Here is a 14,808-nt window from a genome sequence, read left to right as displayed (position 1 = left end):
CTAAGAAGAGAGAGCATGTGCCTGTACATAAGTGCTGTGGGGCTGATGGTGGGGTGAATAAAAGGAGTAAATCAGGGTGACGTAGAAGGGAGTGGGAGAAAAGGAAAGGTGGGCTTCGTCAGGGAAGGCCTCTTGGAGGAGATGTGCCTTCAATAAGGTTTTGAAGGTGGGGAGAGTAATTGGGGAAAAAAACTGATCTATCCAGTGGTCGGTGTCCTGTCACCAGTCTATCCGTCAGTTAACCGTATTTATTGAGTGCTTATTGTGTGCAGAACACTGTACTAAGCGCTTGGGAGAGTACGATACAGCAGTAAAAGAGATCCATTCCCTGCCCACGATGAGCTTACAGTTTACAGGGACTCTAGACCCAAGACTCTTATTGCTGTCTCCTAAGGTTTCAGATGCCCCAGGAGATTACATTTCTAGAAGCCCCAGTCCAAGGCGGAAGCATAACTACTGGGGCTATTGGAGATATTGTTCCTGTGGCAGCAAGATTGGCTTGGGAAGGACAAGTTTGTAAATCCACTACTGCTTCTACTTCACATGGGTGTGGTGAGGAATAATGAATAAAAGCCAGTGTAAATATAAAGAGATTTATTGATGTGTAGAGACACTAGTGATTCTGGAAACTAAGATTGCCCTTTATTTATAAACCAACAAAATGCAAAGAAAGTTGAACAGTGATTATGAGATCATTAAGATTGCATTTGCTGATTCCCCCAAATGTAGGTTCAGAGATTAAAATAGTCATTTCAACATGCATGACAATGGGACTGACATTTCAGCAGGAAGGGGAAGAGTAAAAGAAATCTGGAATCTATCCTTGTGTCTTTAAGAGTTTGTGGATGTTGATCTGGCTATAGAATGGTTTTAGAGCAAATTAAACCAAAGTGGTCTTTGGAAGGCCCAATGACTCGACTTAGATTAGCATATTTTGGACACATAATCAGAAAGACTAATTCTCTGGAGAAGACACTAATGCTAGGAAAAGTTCAGGGAAAACATGGAAGAGGCAGACCAGCAGCTAGATGGATAGAGATCGTAACAATGATAATGGAAGAACCTTTAGAAAGGTTGCGGATTTAGGCAGAGGACAAGACATTCTGGAGAAAGTATGTCCATGGAGTCGTTATGAATCAGAAACGACTCGACGGCACTTAATAATAAAACTGCCTTGACTTTTTCATTTTTTTATGCTTGTGATCATATGGGGAGGAAAGGGGCTGTCCTTCCCATGGGATGATTTGGGGTGATCACACTGGGTTCTTTGCTCTAGGGGACCCTTCTCCCCCAATTGAGCAGTAGAGTTATTGATCCAGGAGAAGTCAGCTGATATGGGACCAAACTGGCCTCATGATTGATGGATCTTAGGTTTGACTTGTGGTGGGGAGAGGGCGGTTTTTGGAGCTTAAACCATTGCACTATGCCACTCCTCAATGCCTCCTTCCTCTTCAATTAATAGTGTCATTGAACACTTACTATGTGCAAAGCATTGTGCTAAGCCCTCGGGAGAACATAAGAGCATAATTAAACATGATTCCTGTCCTCTCTCTCTCTGCCTCCAAATTCCCAGACCTGTGCCCCCTGCCCCTCCCAGGGACATCTGCCTGTTGTTTCTAACCTTTCTAGGTCCTGATTTATCTGTACCACCCAGAAGTACTCATGAGTTCATTTACATAACCACAACCTCTACCATCTCTTCAAAACCTTCAACTGCTTCCTGAAATCCTCAATCCCCCTCCCCCCACTACCCTCCCTAAACCCCTGTGATCTCACTAGCTACTTAGTACAGTGATCTGCACGCCATGGGTGCTCTATCAATATCACTGATCGATTGATTGAATTCCCCCAATCTCTCCATTAACCCCTCAATACCCTACTCCTGCTTCCTCATTTTTCCCATACTTCTCTGCTAGAAGATCCTTAGAAGAGATCTCCACCTAATCTTTAAATTGACCCCCTCTAACCCTATCGCTTATCACTTCCTAAAATCACGTTCATCCTCTCCTCCCCCCCTCACAGCCATCTTCATCCTCTCACTCTCCAGTGGTTCCTTCAAGTCTGCTTTCAGTCACATGCAAGTCTTCACCATTCTAAAGAAGCCCTCTCCCAGGCCCATGGTCTCCACCAGCTGTGACCCCAAATTCCCTGCTCCCATTCCCATCTAAAGTCCTAAAATAAATCATATGCACCTACTGCCTTCATTTCCTCTCCACCCAATCTCCTTTTGACTCCTTTATTCCACCAAGATTACATTTTCCGAAGTCACCAAAGACCTCCTTATAGTCATGGTGCAAAGGACTCCACCTGATCCTCCCTGATCTGTCTACTGCTTTTGACTCCCTGGGCGAGTCCTTCCTCCTTGAAACACTATCAGGAATTAATTTTACTGACACAGTAATGATGATGATGATGATGACTGTGGTATTTGTTAAGTGCTAACTATGTGCCAGGCACTCTACTAGGCCCTGGGGGTGGATATAAGGTAATTGGGTTGGACACAGTCCCTGTCCCAAGTGGGGCTCATGGTCTGAATACCCATTTTACAGGTCATTGAGGTCCAGAGAAGTGAAGTGATGTGCCCAAGGTCACACAGCAGAAAGTGGCAAAGCTGGGATTAAAACCCATGTCCTTCTGACTCCCAGGCCCCTGCTCTATCCACTATGCCATGCTGCTTCTCATACTATGCCATGTGATTCTCCTCCCCTCTCTGTGTCTGTTCCTCCACAGTTTTGTTTGCTGGCTCTTCATCAGGCTCATCTTTTTACTGTGACATTCTCTCAGTTGTCTTTATAGAGCACTATATTGTGTGCAGAGCCCTATGTTAAGCACTTGGGAGAGCATGATATAATTGAGTTGGTAGACATGATCCCCACCCTCAAGGAACTGCAGTTTAGTGGGAGGGGCTTATAGACTAGTGGGTTGAGAAGCAGCATGGCCCGGTGGAAAAAGCATGGGCCTGGGAGCCAGAGGACCTGGGTTCTAATCCAAGATCCGCTCCTTGTCTGCTGTGTGAGCATGGGCAAGGCACTTAACTTCTCTGTGCCTCAGTTTCCTTAACTGCAAAACGTAGATTTGATACCTGTTCTCCCCCCTACTTAGAGAGTGAGCTACACATGGCTCAAGGACTGCATCTGGCCCAATTAACTCGTATCTACCCAGGGCTTAGAACAGTGCTTGACAAAGCACTTAGTACAATGCTAAGCGCTTAGTACTTAGTACTCCCTTCAAGGCCCTACTGAGAGCTCACCTCCTCCAGGAGGCCTTTCCAGACTGAGCCCCCTCCTTCCTCTCCCCCTCCTCCCCCTCTCCATCCCCCCTTACCTCCTTTCCTTCCCCACAGCACCTGTATATATGTATATATGTTTGTATGAATTTATTACTCTATTTATTCATTTTACTTGTACATATTTATTCTATTTATTTTATTCTGTTAATATGTTTTGTTCTCTGTCTCTGTCTCCCCCTTCTAGACTGTGAGCCCACTGTTGGGTAGGGACCGTCTCTATATGTTGCCAACTTGTACTTCCCAAGCGCTTAGTACACTGCTCTGCACACAGTAAGCGTTCAATAAATACGATTGAATGAATGAATGAATGAGGGAACGGAAGTGGACCATAAGCTACAGGTGGAAGTCAAAATATCTGAAAGAATCTGACGAAATGGAAGACTCAAATGTGCTTATAAGTAGCCTGGAAAAGAGGGAGAAGTTAATGATAAGGGAGAAGGGAGATGGGGGTGGGAATAGGGATTCATGGCAGGTGGGAGAGGATCAGGATGAGAAAGGAAGTAGAAAGGTTGAAGTTAAATGGCAGAGAGGAGAGAGAGAATGAATTAAGACAGCATTTAAGGGCTCAAGAAGAAAGTTATGAAATCCTACCTAATTAAAGAAAAAATAATGACATTTTGCAAGCAAATGGTTACTTTAAACCCTATTCTTCAAACTGTAATGCAATGACAAATACAATATTAAGAACTTCACAGTCCATTAGCTCATGGAGGCCAAAAAAGCAATTCTTCCAAGCAGAGAAAGGAAATGATTCTACAGAAGGCATGGGGTGAATGGGTAAAAAGTTTAGGTCACTCTGAAATGGTATTATTTTGTGAAAAGTGGGTTCCATGGTTTTAGCAACCACCTCTACGTGGATGACTCCCACATCTATCTCTCTAACCCTAACCTTTCACCTGATCTGCTTTTCCACATCTCCTCTTGCCTCCAGGTTATCTCCTCTTGGATGTCCTGCTGGCACCTCAAACTCACCATGCTTAAAATAGAACTCCTTCTCTTTTTCCCTAGATTAAGTCCTTTACCTAACTTTCATCTTTCAGTCATCAATACCACCATCCTTTCTGTGCCAGAAGCCTGTCACCTTGGTGATGTTCTCAACTCTTTACTATCGTTCAATTTTCGCATTCAGTCTACTGCCAAATCTGGCCAGTTTTTCCTGCACAACATCTCCTGGATCCACCATTTCCTTTCCACCCATACTCTGACCACCCTGGTTCTTGCCAAAGTGGGACTATTATGTTAGCCTCCTCACCCATCTTCCAACCTCCAGCCTCCCCACATTCTAATCTATACAGCACGCTGCTGCCCACATCATCTTCCCGAAGCATTGCTTGACCCATATCTCTCCTCTCCAAAACTTCCACTGGCTTCCCGTGTCTCTTCTCATCCAACAAAAACATCTCACAATCAGCTTCGAAACTCTCCATTATCTGGTCCCACTTTACCTGTCACCTCTCTTTAGCTGTTATTCTCCCAATTAAATATCTCCACTCCCAATCCAACCTTCTAACTGTACCTCACTCTTAACTGTCCTGCCTCTTTCCCCTCACTCACAGTATTCTCGCAGCTTAATAATAATAATAATAATAGTAATAATAATAATCTCCCTTCCTCCCTCCCCATATCAGAAGGCCCACCACTACCTCCCCACATTTAAATCTTCTCCAAAGCCCACCTCCTTTAACACACTTTCTCTGATTAATTTCCCAGCACCCTAAGCCATGTCATCCCTTCACCCAACTCTAGCACTTATGAACTTATTCACACCCTCCTTAGCTGTCACGTATATGTCTGTTTATTTTATTTTGACCACGCTAGTTGAAAATATGTTTGTTTCCTTCGTTAGAGTGTGATCAATCAACCAATCAATGGGATTTATTGCATGCTTACTATGTGGAGAGCACTGTACTAAGCACTTGGGAAAGTACTTTGCAATTTTGTTGGTAGACGCAATCCCCACACACGAGGAATTTACTGCAAGGTCCTTTTGGGATGGAAATGTACCACATGGTTATTTGGTGATTCTCAAGCACTTGCTAGAGTGCCCCACACCAAGTGGGCACTCAATAAATCTTGCTGTTACTATTACTACTACTACTACTACTGATGATGATGTGAAGTGAGTTTTCAGCATCTGACATTTAGCATGTGGCAGACTGTTCTGTGTTGCTAGTCTGTGTGATGCTGGAGTGAAAAGCAAAAGGGATGGTGGCAAATCCCTTAATGAAATTTTTAATAATAACAGCTGTAAAGGCGCTCCTTTCTTGATCAGTGCATCTGTCTTTCCTTCTACAAATACGGCAGATTGCTCACGAGGGGCAATGGGAACGTTCACGGTGTCCAGTTTTAATGATCAGAAAAGCATAGCGCGACTAAGTAAATGGGTAGAGGAGCTCTGGGGAATCCAGACAGCCAGGAGAGATGATTATCTGTGCTTGGTTTCCCCTGAAGCGGAGCGGTTTGGGTCGTCCCAAAACAGGTGGGGCCACTGAACAAAGCAGGGCCCAGCTCAGGTAGCTAAACCCAGCCACGTCCCCAAATTTCCAATAATCTGGACCAGCCTCATTCTCAGATGGTCCGACTCTCTCCTTAAAACCTGCTTTGTGCTCGGCCGGGTAGGGTTCAGTTAGCAGACCCTGCTCTTTGAGGTTCTTAAAGATTCCTGAGCTGTGGGGGATGTCCCAGAGTTTCCTAAGAAGGAGTCTGTAGGCTGTAAGCTCCTTGTGGGCAGGGATTGCATCTACCAGTACTATTGTATTGGACTCTCCTGAGCGCTTAGTACAGCTCTCTGCATACAGTAAGTGCTCAATAAATAGCACCGATTGATCGAGCCTCCCTGCGAAATGCAACAAAACTGCCGACCTTTGCCAAGGAGGGCTGGAAATCAGTGATTCCGCTCAGTGCGGAGGCGAGCAGTGGGGAGCGTCTGCTGAGTGCCAAGTCATCAATTTCCCCTCCCTGTTAGGCAATGCCTTCTCTATTCACTCTGCAGAGAGCCTACTTTCCAGATGGCATCAGGGTCATGGTGATGGACTTCATTATTGCTAGTCAGATGGCAGGCTTTCCTAGTGAAATGGAATAATGATACTATGGCAGGGGTTACACTGAAGAGGCATCCAGATACTCTGACTGCTTCTGGCCCTCACCTTGAGGAAATGCACTGGGCCCTGTCTGCGGCAGATAATGGATTAAAAGCTTTTGTTACAAAAAAAAACCCAAGAGCATCCTTTTTTAAAAAAATGTCATCCCACATAGCAAGAACATAGGTATAGTGGAACTCAAAGTTTCCCATGGTGCTCAGGAACAGCTGTAATTAAATAAAACATAGGATGTGGCAAGCTAGCGGAACAAGAGAGATACAATTAGGGCAGGGACGATTGTCTTCAGTACAATTATTTGCAGACATCATTAATGAATTCCCCACTGAAGCAGTGGGCAAATTCTTCCTTTGGCTACGTGTTAAACCTTCAGCTCTGAAATGGCTGTAATCAGACCAAGATTAGAGCAAGTATGGCTTAGATGTTAGATGTTTTTCAATGTAGCACCTGAGAGGGTATCCGAAGATGCTAGATTTCCTCAGCATCTGACCTACATCCCCAGAGTTCTTATTCGCTGGGAAACTGCATATGAAGTTGAAAGTTCCCCCTCCCGGCCCCCCAGGCTCCCCCGTCCTTTTTGAATCTTTTGTATTTCATCAAAAACAGAATGAAATTCCCTTTCTGCGTGTTTACATTTAAAAACCAAACCAAACCCAACCAAAGGACCCTGTTGAGGTGTAATTCTTTGCAGGTTATTTAGGAGGACTGTGGGGGAGGAAAGAGGGAGGGAGCTCAAGAAGAAGAAAAGGAATTTTTTTTCCCAAAAAGGGATTTTGTGGCTTTTGGCACTGTTAATAATTTGTGCGGAAAAATAATGTTTTCTTGTGTGTTTAATCCTGTGCCAAGGCAGCTGCTGGTGCAGTAGCGATCTGAAACAAATTAGAGGGCAGTTAAAGCGAGATTTTCCACAATCAAGAACAAAGCAGGACCAGTTAGCATGAGGACAGCTTGTTCTTGTTGCTAATGTGCTTAAAAACTTGCTGCCCATAATTTGAAACAGCTTTTGTGTGAGGATGCCGGCTTTGGTTTCTGAGGTCTAGTCCTAAATCAAAATCAAATGGAAAGTGCAAAATAAGAAAATGACAAGTTATGCATCGACATCTCCTGCTTTGGCTGAAGGGATGCTTTTTTCATATTCATCCTTGCTATTGATATGAAAGTTAATTCCCCTCAATATTAAAATATTTAATGGATGACAGCTGGCTGAAATCTGAAGCTCGCAGCCAGCTATTTACCAAAGGAAAGCTCTCAGTAACAGTGTGGCAGCTATAACACACTTACAAATTATTTAAAGATGTATTACCTTTGCTGTTAAGGACGTGGATGTTAAAAAGATTCAGTGCCTCTTTAAAGGTTGATCTGAATCTCCAGAGGTTTAATCAACGTAGCTTTTCATTTCACTGAGTTTGAATTAAATGGGGGTCCTTAGGTGAAATACTCAGGAAAGGAGTACACTGGGGCCCAAATACCTTTCAGTGCTTGGAATTTAAAACTTTCATTTGTAGCTCCAAAAGGCTGCTGAGAATTAAGTCTTGTTGGAAGAAAAATAGGGCAAGAGAGGCTTCTCGTTTGGGTGCTTGCCTGTGCAGATGCTGGCCGGTATGATCTGTGGTATTGTGAGACCATCAAGAACTTGGATGCTATTTATTAGTGAGGAAGTGGAAATTTACATCCAAAATATAAACTCACCAGGGTGAAGATGAAGTTCCAGTGCAGCACTCAGAAAGAAAGGAAAACTGACTCTCATCAGCAGCATTTCAAATAACAGTTCTTTCTTGTCTGACACTCCAAAAAGTAGACACTCACGTCCAGAGTGTGGACACATGAGGGTGTGGAGGGGGAGGGGAGGTGAATAAGGTGAAGGATTGCAATGAAAGGTAATACTAATAATAACAATACTTTTTTTTTTTAGAAGACCATTAGCTTGGATGCTTTGATGAACTTGAACTGAGTTTGTTGGATCTGGGAATTGGGTTGAAAAATGGCCTAAGAACCAAATTTTGCTTTAGAGTGTCAATAATCCTGGGTTTCAGGAGAGCTGGAAAAGAAGCCTGCAGAAGTCTTTTGTCATCATTTTTGTACCATAATCCTCCTCTTTCTGCCTTGAATGAAACAAAACATGTGGAGGAGGAGACTTTTTGTTCTGGGAAAGTTTCTCAAAGCTCTCTACAAGGTCAGGTTTGAAGTGGGTTGGGTTGAAAATGGGAAGTAGCATGGCCTTCGTGGAAAGAGCATGGGCCCGGGAGTCATTGAACCTTGGTTCTAATCCTGGCTCCACCACTTGTCTGCTGGGTAATCTAGGGCTAGTCACTTAACTTCTTTGTGCCTCAGTTTCCTCAACCACAAAATAGGGGTTTAAGACTGTGAGCCCCATGAGGGACAGGGCCTGTGTTCAACCCGATTAGCTTGTATCTGCCCCAATGCTTAGTTCAGTGCCTGGCACAGAGTAAGTACTTAACAAGTACTATAAAAAAGCTTATTATTTTATATGTCAAGTGTTTTGCTTGATCAGAAAAGTGGATTTGAGCATAAATTCGACACCATTAAGGACTCAGGGACATTTCTGTGGTGGGTCTTATCTGGGTAGATAAGCTTCTCATGTTACACCAATTCGACACTCCATTGTTGGCGAGAATCAAAAATTCAAGGCCTTCTCAGTTTCAGTCTTCCCTATCGCTAAATGCTTATTTGGGGGGCACCTTTCTGCCTCAGCCTTTCCTGCCTCCATCCTTATTGTGTAACAAATGAGTATGGCTTTGAAGAATGATGTAGAGGTGCCCCAGTTAAATATTCGGTAGGGTGCAGTGTTCATCTTAGCTAATGCACGTTAATAAATTTAGAAAATCAGCACCCTATGTTTCTCCTTTTTTCAACTTTCATAGAGTCGCAGAAAATAGGGAATACTTCTCAGTTGTGGAACCTGAATCTCCTTGGTTACCATTCAAACCCACTACTCCTTGTCCTTTCTCCCCAGGTCAGGAATGATCACATGGCTACCCATAGGGTCATACTAATTCCTTTCTCCCAGGAGCTCGAAGAAGACTATATTTAGAGCCAGCCTCCGAGGGCCAGAGTCTCTAGGGAAGCAGGACTTTATTCCCCTGACTTTAATTTAGCCTCAAAAGGCATTCCCCTTTCTACCAACTTGAGGTAATAATAATAATAATAATGATGGCATTTGTTAAGCGCTTACTATGTGCCAAGCACTGTTCTAGCACTGGGGGGGGATACAAGGTAATCAGGTTGTCCCACGTGGGGCTCACAATCTTCATTCCCATTTTACAGATGAGGTAACTGAGGCCCAGAGAAGTGAAGTGACTTGCCCAAAGTCACACAGCAGACATGGCGGAGCCGGGATTAGAACCCATGACCTCTGAGGTAATGTGAAGCTCTATCATTCTCTTCTTTCCTCCCAAGCAAACCTAGCTCTACCTCACTTCCAACTCACCCACCTCTGTCCTCTCATTCATGCAGTTCCCTTGGCTTGGAACTTTTCCTTCCCCAAGTCTGACAGGCCACAGCTATTTTCATAGTCAGGGTCCTCCTAAAATCCCACTGCCTCCAGCAAGCCTTCTCTGATGAATTCCCGATACCCCCGGTTGACTAAAAACCCATCAGCTGTCTCTATAGCCCTTCTGAAATCATAACTCCTGCCGTATATAAGAACAAAAAACCCAAAACAAAACAAAAAAATCCCCACACAACCCTAATCCTCACTAGCAAATTGTTTGTTGTTGTATACTACTGCCTGACCTTATGAAAATGCCAAGACCATGCCTTCATCTTTAAGTTTAACTTAAAACTGTAAAATGCTTTTTCATTTAGAAATAAAATAAAACCTGGGATAATATGGAACTTGTAGAAACACTTGGATCTAATTTTCAGCTCAGATGCGCCAAAGCATTTTGGCAAACTATGAATCGTTCTGAATGTCATGTTTGTTCCCAGGCCTCTGGGTACAGGTGGGTTCGGTATTTTGCTGAGATTGGTTTTAGAGCATAAGAAAATGGGAATTGTCTGGCATGCCAACGTTTCTCTCCCCTGACCACAGCCCCATGTAATAATAAGCTCATGGCTTCACTTGCCAAAAACAAAAAAATCTAGGGGCTCCAAAGCTGATTGTTCTCTCAGGTACTAGAAAATGAAGTTTCAATACAACAGAATCAGATAGTGGAATTATAGAAATTAGTCTTGTAAAATATGCTGGTGAATCAACCCCACCATGCAGGAAGAATGAAAAACAAATCTTTATTTGGCATTTTTAGGCCATCTTCCCAATCATAAACTTCATCCAGGTTTATAAAGAAAGCACTGAGGAAAGGGCCTTGCTTTGATTCCATCTGTCGTGCCCTGTGCTTGTAATTATTTTATTGTTCCTTGCATGACCCTGCAGAGGAGATCTGTGTTTCATGATTTAGCAGGGTACTGTTTGTTTGGAAAACCAGCTGGGAGGTAGGGCCCAGGGCAGCTATCCTGGAGAGAGACCCACCCACTAGGTCACGTCTAAAGAGCCCAAATTCTACCCTTAAAGTTTCTCCTTTCTCTTCATTCCCTCCAACAGGCCCACTAATGGCTGCTCTCTCCCCTTCCCTCCTGTTCAGGGCACCTCACTCTCATCTTTCTTGCTGCTGACCCCTTGCCCACATCCTCCCTCTGGCCTGGAACTTCCTCCTCCTTCCTGTCTGACAGACCACCCCTCTCTCCACCTTCAAAGCCCTACTCAAATAACATCTCCTCTAAGAGGCCTTCCCTGACTAAGCCCTCATTTTCCCTATTTGCCTTCCCTTCTGTGTCATTTGTGCACCGGGGCCTATCGTCCTTAAGCAATTTGATTTTCCTCAGGACTTAGGTACATATCCATCTGTAGTTTATTTTACTGTCCGTCTTCTCCTCCAGTCTGTAAACTCCATGTGTTCAGGGATTGTGCCTACTTACCCTACTGTTCTGTACTCTCCCAAGTGCTTAGTATGGCGCTCTGCACACGACAGCACTAAATAAAATACCATGGATTGATGGATTGAGGTGCCAGGGATTTAGACAAATGACTCTGTCATCGCCCCTTTGCCCCTATGATGGCAACCCTCCAACAATTCACCTACTGGGAGCCAATGGTAGAGTGCAGGATCTCTGATTATCACTTAGAGGTGACCCTCCACCTAAAAGAACTACAGAGGGTCTTCCTCTAAATTGTAATCTCGTTGTGGGCAGGGAATGTGTCTGTTTATTATTATATTGTACTCTCCCAAGTGCTAAGTACAGTGCTCTGCATACAGTAAGCACTCAATAAATGCGATCAAATTAATAAATGAATGGCCCTGAGAGCCATCCGCCTCTTCACACTGAATTTCTGAAGATCCGAGGACTCTCAATGGCAGAGATACCCCACCCTCTGCATCCACCTCATTTTCTTATCTCCCCACTCTGTTGTACTGTATTCTCCCAAGCACTTAGTACAGTGCTCTCTGCACACAGCAAAGGCTCAATAAATACCATCCACACATTAACTGTGAGGGAGTCGGTCTCAGGGGTTGCAGAAATGGGTCCGTTGAGGTCAAGAAAGAGCAAGAATTTTTCCACAGATCAGCAGACGATACAATCCTGCCAATTCCTTCCGTGATCCGTATGCCTCACGTCCCAGGTTTGTGATACATCACGGACAGTTGTCGGTTACATCGAAGAACATTATTTGGATGACAGCAGTTTAAGCACTAAAGAAATCTGAGGCCTGACAGGCCGAGCAAATGTAGCCAACATGAAGTATGCATAATGCATCACCAGGGCTAGGTCGTGTCTGTGGCAGCTCAAATACTGATACTGATCGAGATGCTCATCTGTCATTTGATTGTGCCTTATGTTTTGAATCCCTCCAAAGTGGGAAAAGGAACTAGTTTGCTTCGATTGATGATGCATAGAAATGATTTTGGTCTCATCATGTAAACCTGGAGAATAAAGTCTTGGGTTTGTTTCCATGCTGATCTGAAACTGAGCATTCATTCAATCATGTTTATTGAGCACTTGCTGTGTGCAGAGCACTGTACTAAGCGCTTGGGAAGTACAAGTCGGCAACATATAGAGACGGTCCCTACCCAACAACGGGCTCACAGTCGACTTACTAAGGAGAGATTTCTATTTTGGAAAGACAGGGAATCAATCAGTCAGGGGTATTTATTGAGTACTTACTGTGTGAAGAGTGCTGTGCTAAATGCTTGGGAGAGTACGGTAGAAAAAGGAGTCACAATCCCTGCCCTGGAGGATCCGAACAGTTCTGAGATTCAAAGGTTGCCCGTAACACGGGTCAATCCTCTTGCACCCTTTGCCCTTGTTGGTGTATTGTATCATATTAACCTCTTCTGGGTCATATTGCATTGTGCCACTCCCCTGCCCATCTACTCCCTTGGTTTTTGTTTTGTTTATTGTTTTTTATGGCATTTGTTAAGCGCTTACCATGTGCCATGTACCATGATAAGCACTGGGATAGATACAAGATAATGAGGTTGGACATTGACATCTGTCCCACATGGGGCTCACAATCTTAATCCCCATTTTACAGATGAGGTAACTGAGACACAGAGAAGTGAAGTGACTTTCCCAAGGTCACACAGCAGACAAGTGGTGGAGTGGGGATTAGAAAGCATGTCACCTTTTGGTTTTGTATTCCCAAGCATTTAGTAAATTGCACTGCACCAAGTGGGCACTCAGTACATTCTTACTACAACTACTACTACTACTACTTCTATTACTACTACTGCTACTATTGATTACTTTCATTAATTAATTAATTCATTCATTCAATTGTATTTATTGAGTGCTTACTGTGTGCAGAGCACTGTACTAAGTGCTTGGGAAGTACAAGTTGGCAACATATAGAGACGGTCCCTACCCAACAGTGGGCTCAAAGTCTAGAAGGGGGAGACAGAGAACAAAACAAAACATATTAACAGAATGAAATAAGTAGAATAAATATGTACAAGTAAAATAAATAGAGTAATAAATACGTACAAACATATATACATATATACAGGTGCTGTGGGGAAGGGAAGGAGGTAAGGCAGGGGGGATGAAACGGGGGAGGAGGGGGAGAGGAAGGAGGAGGCTCAGTCTGGGAAGGCCTCCTGGAGGAGGTGAGCTCTCAGTAGGGCCTTGAAAGGAGGAAGAGAGCTAGCTTGGCAGATGTGTGGAGGGAGGGCATTCCAAGCCAGGGGGATGATGTGGGCCGGGGGTCGACGGCGGGACAGGTGAGAACGAGGCACGGTGAGGAGATTAGCGGCAGAGGAGTGGAGGGTGCGGGCTAGGCTATAGAAGGAGAGAAGGGAGGTGAGGTAGGAGGGGGCGAGGTGATGGAGAGCCTTGAAGCCGAGGGTGAGGAGTTTCTGCCTGATGTGTAGGTTGATTAGTAGGCACTGGAGATTTTTGAGGAGGGGAGTAACATGCCCAGAGTGTTTCTGGACAAAGACAATCCAGGCAGCGGTGTGAAGTATGGATTGAAGTGGGAAGAGACACGAGGATGGGAGATCGGAGAGGAGGCTGATACAGTAATCCAGACGGGATAGGATGAGAGCTTGAACGAGCAGGGTAGCGGTTTGGATGGAGAGGGAAGGGCGGATCTTGGCAATGTTGTGGAGCTGAGACCGGCAGGTTTTGGTGACGGCTTGGATGGAGGGGTGAATGCGAGAGCGGAGTCGAGGATGACACCAAGGTTGCGGGTTTGTGAGACAGGAAGGATGGTAGCGCTGTCACCAGTGATGGGAAAGTCAGGGAGAGGGCAGGGTTTGAGAGGGAAGACTAGGAGTTCAGTCTTGGACATGTTGAGTCTTAGGTGGCGGGCAGAAATCCAGATGGAGATGTCCTGAAGGCAGGAGGAGATGCGAGCCTGGAGGGAGGGAGAGAGAGCAGGGGCAGAGATGTAGATTTGGGTGTCATCAGTGTAGAGATGATAGTTGAAGCCGTGGGAGTGAATGAGGTCACCAAGGGAGTGAGTGTAAATCGAGAACAGAAGGGGACCAAGAACTGAATCTTGAGGAACCCCTACAGTAAGGGGATGGGAGGGGGAGGAGGAGCCTGCAAAAGAGACTGAGAATGAAGGACCAGAGAGATAAGAGGAGAACCAGGAGAGGACGGAGTCTGTGAAGCCAAGGTTGGATAGCGTGTTGAGGAGAAGGGGAGGAGAGGAGAGGAGAGGAGAGAAGAGAAGATTACTTCTATTCATTACTACTACAATACTGCTATTACTACTACTCCCATTCATTCATTCAGTCACTTGTATTTTTTTGAGCGCTTACTATGTGCAGAGCACTGTACTAAGCACTTGGAAAGTACAATTCAGCAATAGAGACAATCCTAGCCCACAATGGGTTTACAGTCTAAAAGGGGAGGAGACAGGCATCAAAACAAGTAAACAGGAATCAATGGCATCAATATAAA

This window comes from Tachyglossus aculeatus, chromosome X4 (genome assembly GCF_015852505.1).
Source record: "Tachyglossus aculeatus isolate mTacAcu1 chromosome X4, mTacAcu1.pri, whole genome shotgun sequence".
Classification (NCBI taxonomy): Eukaryota; Metazoa; Chordata; class Mammalia; order Monotremata; family Tachyglossidae; genus Tachyglossus; species Tachyglossus aculeatus.
The sequence above is the reverse complement of the archived record's forward strand: the minus strand, read 5'-3'. Positions refer to the sequence as shown.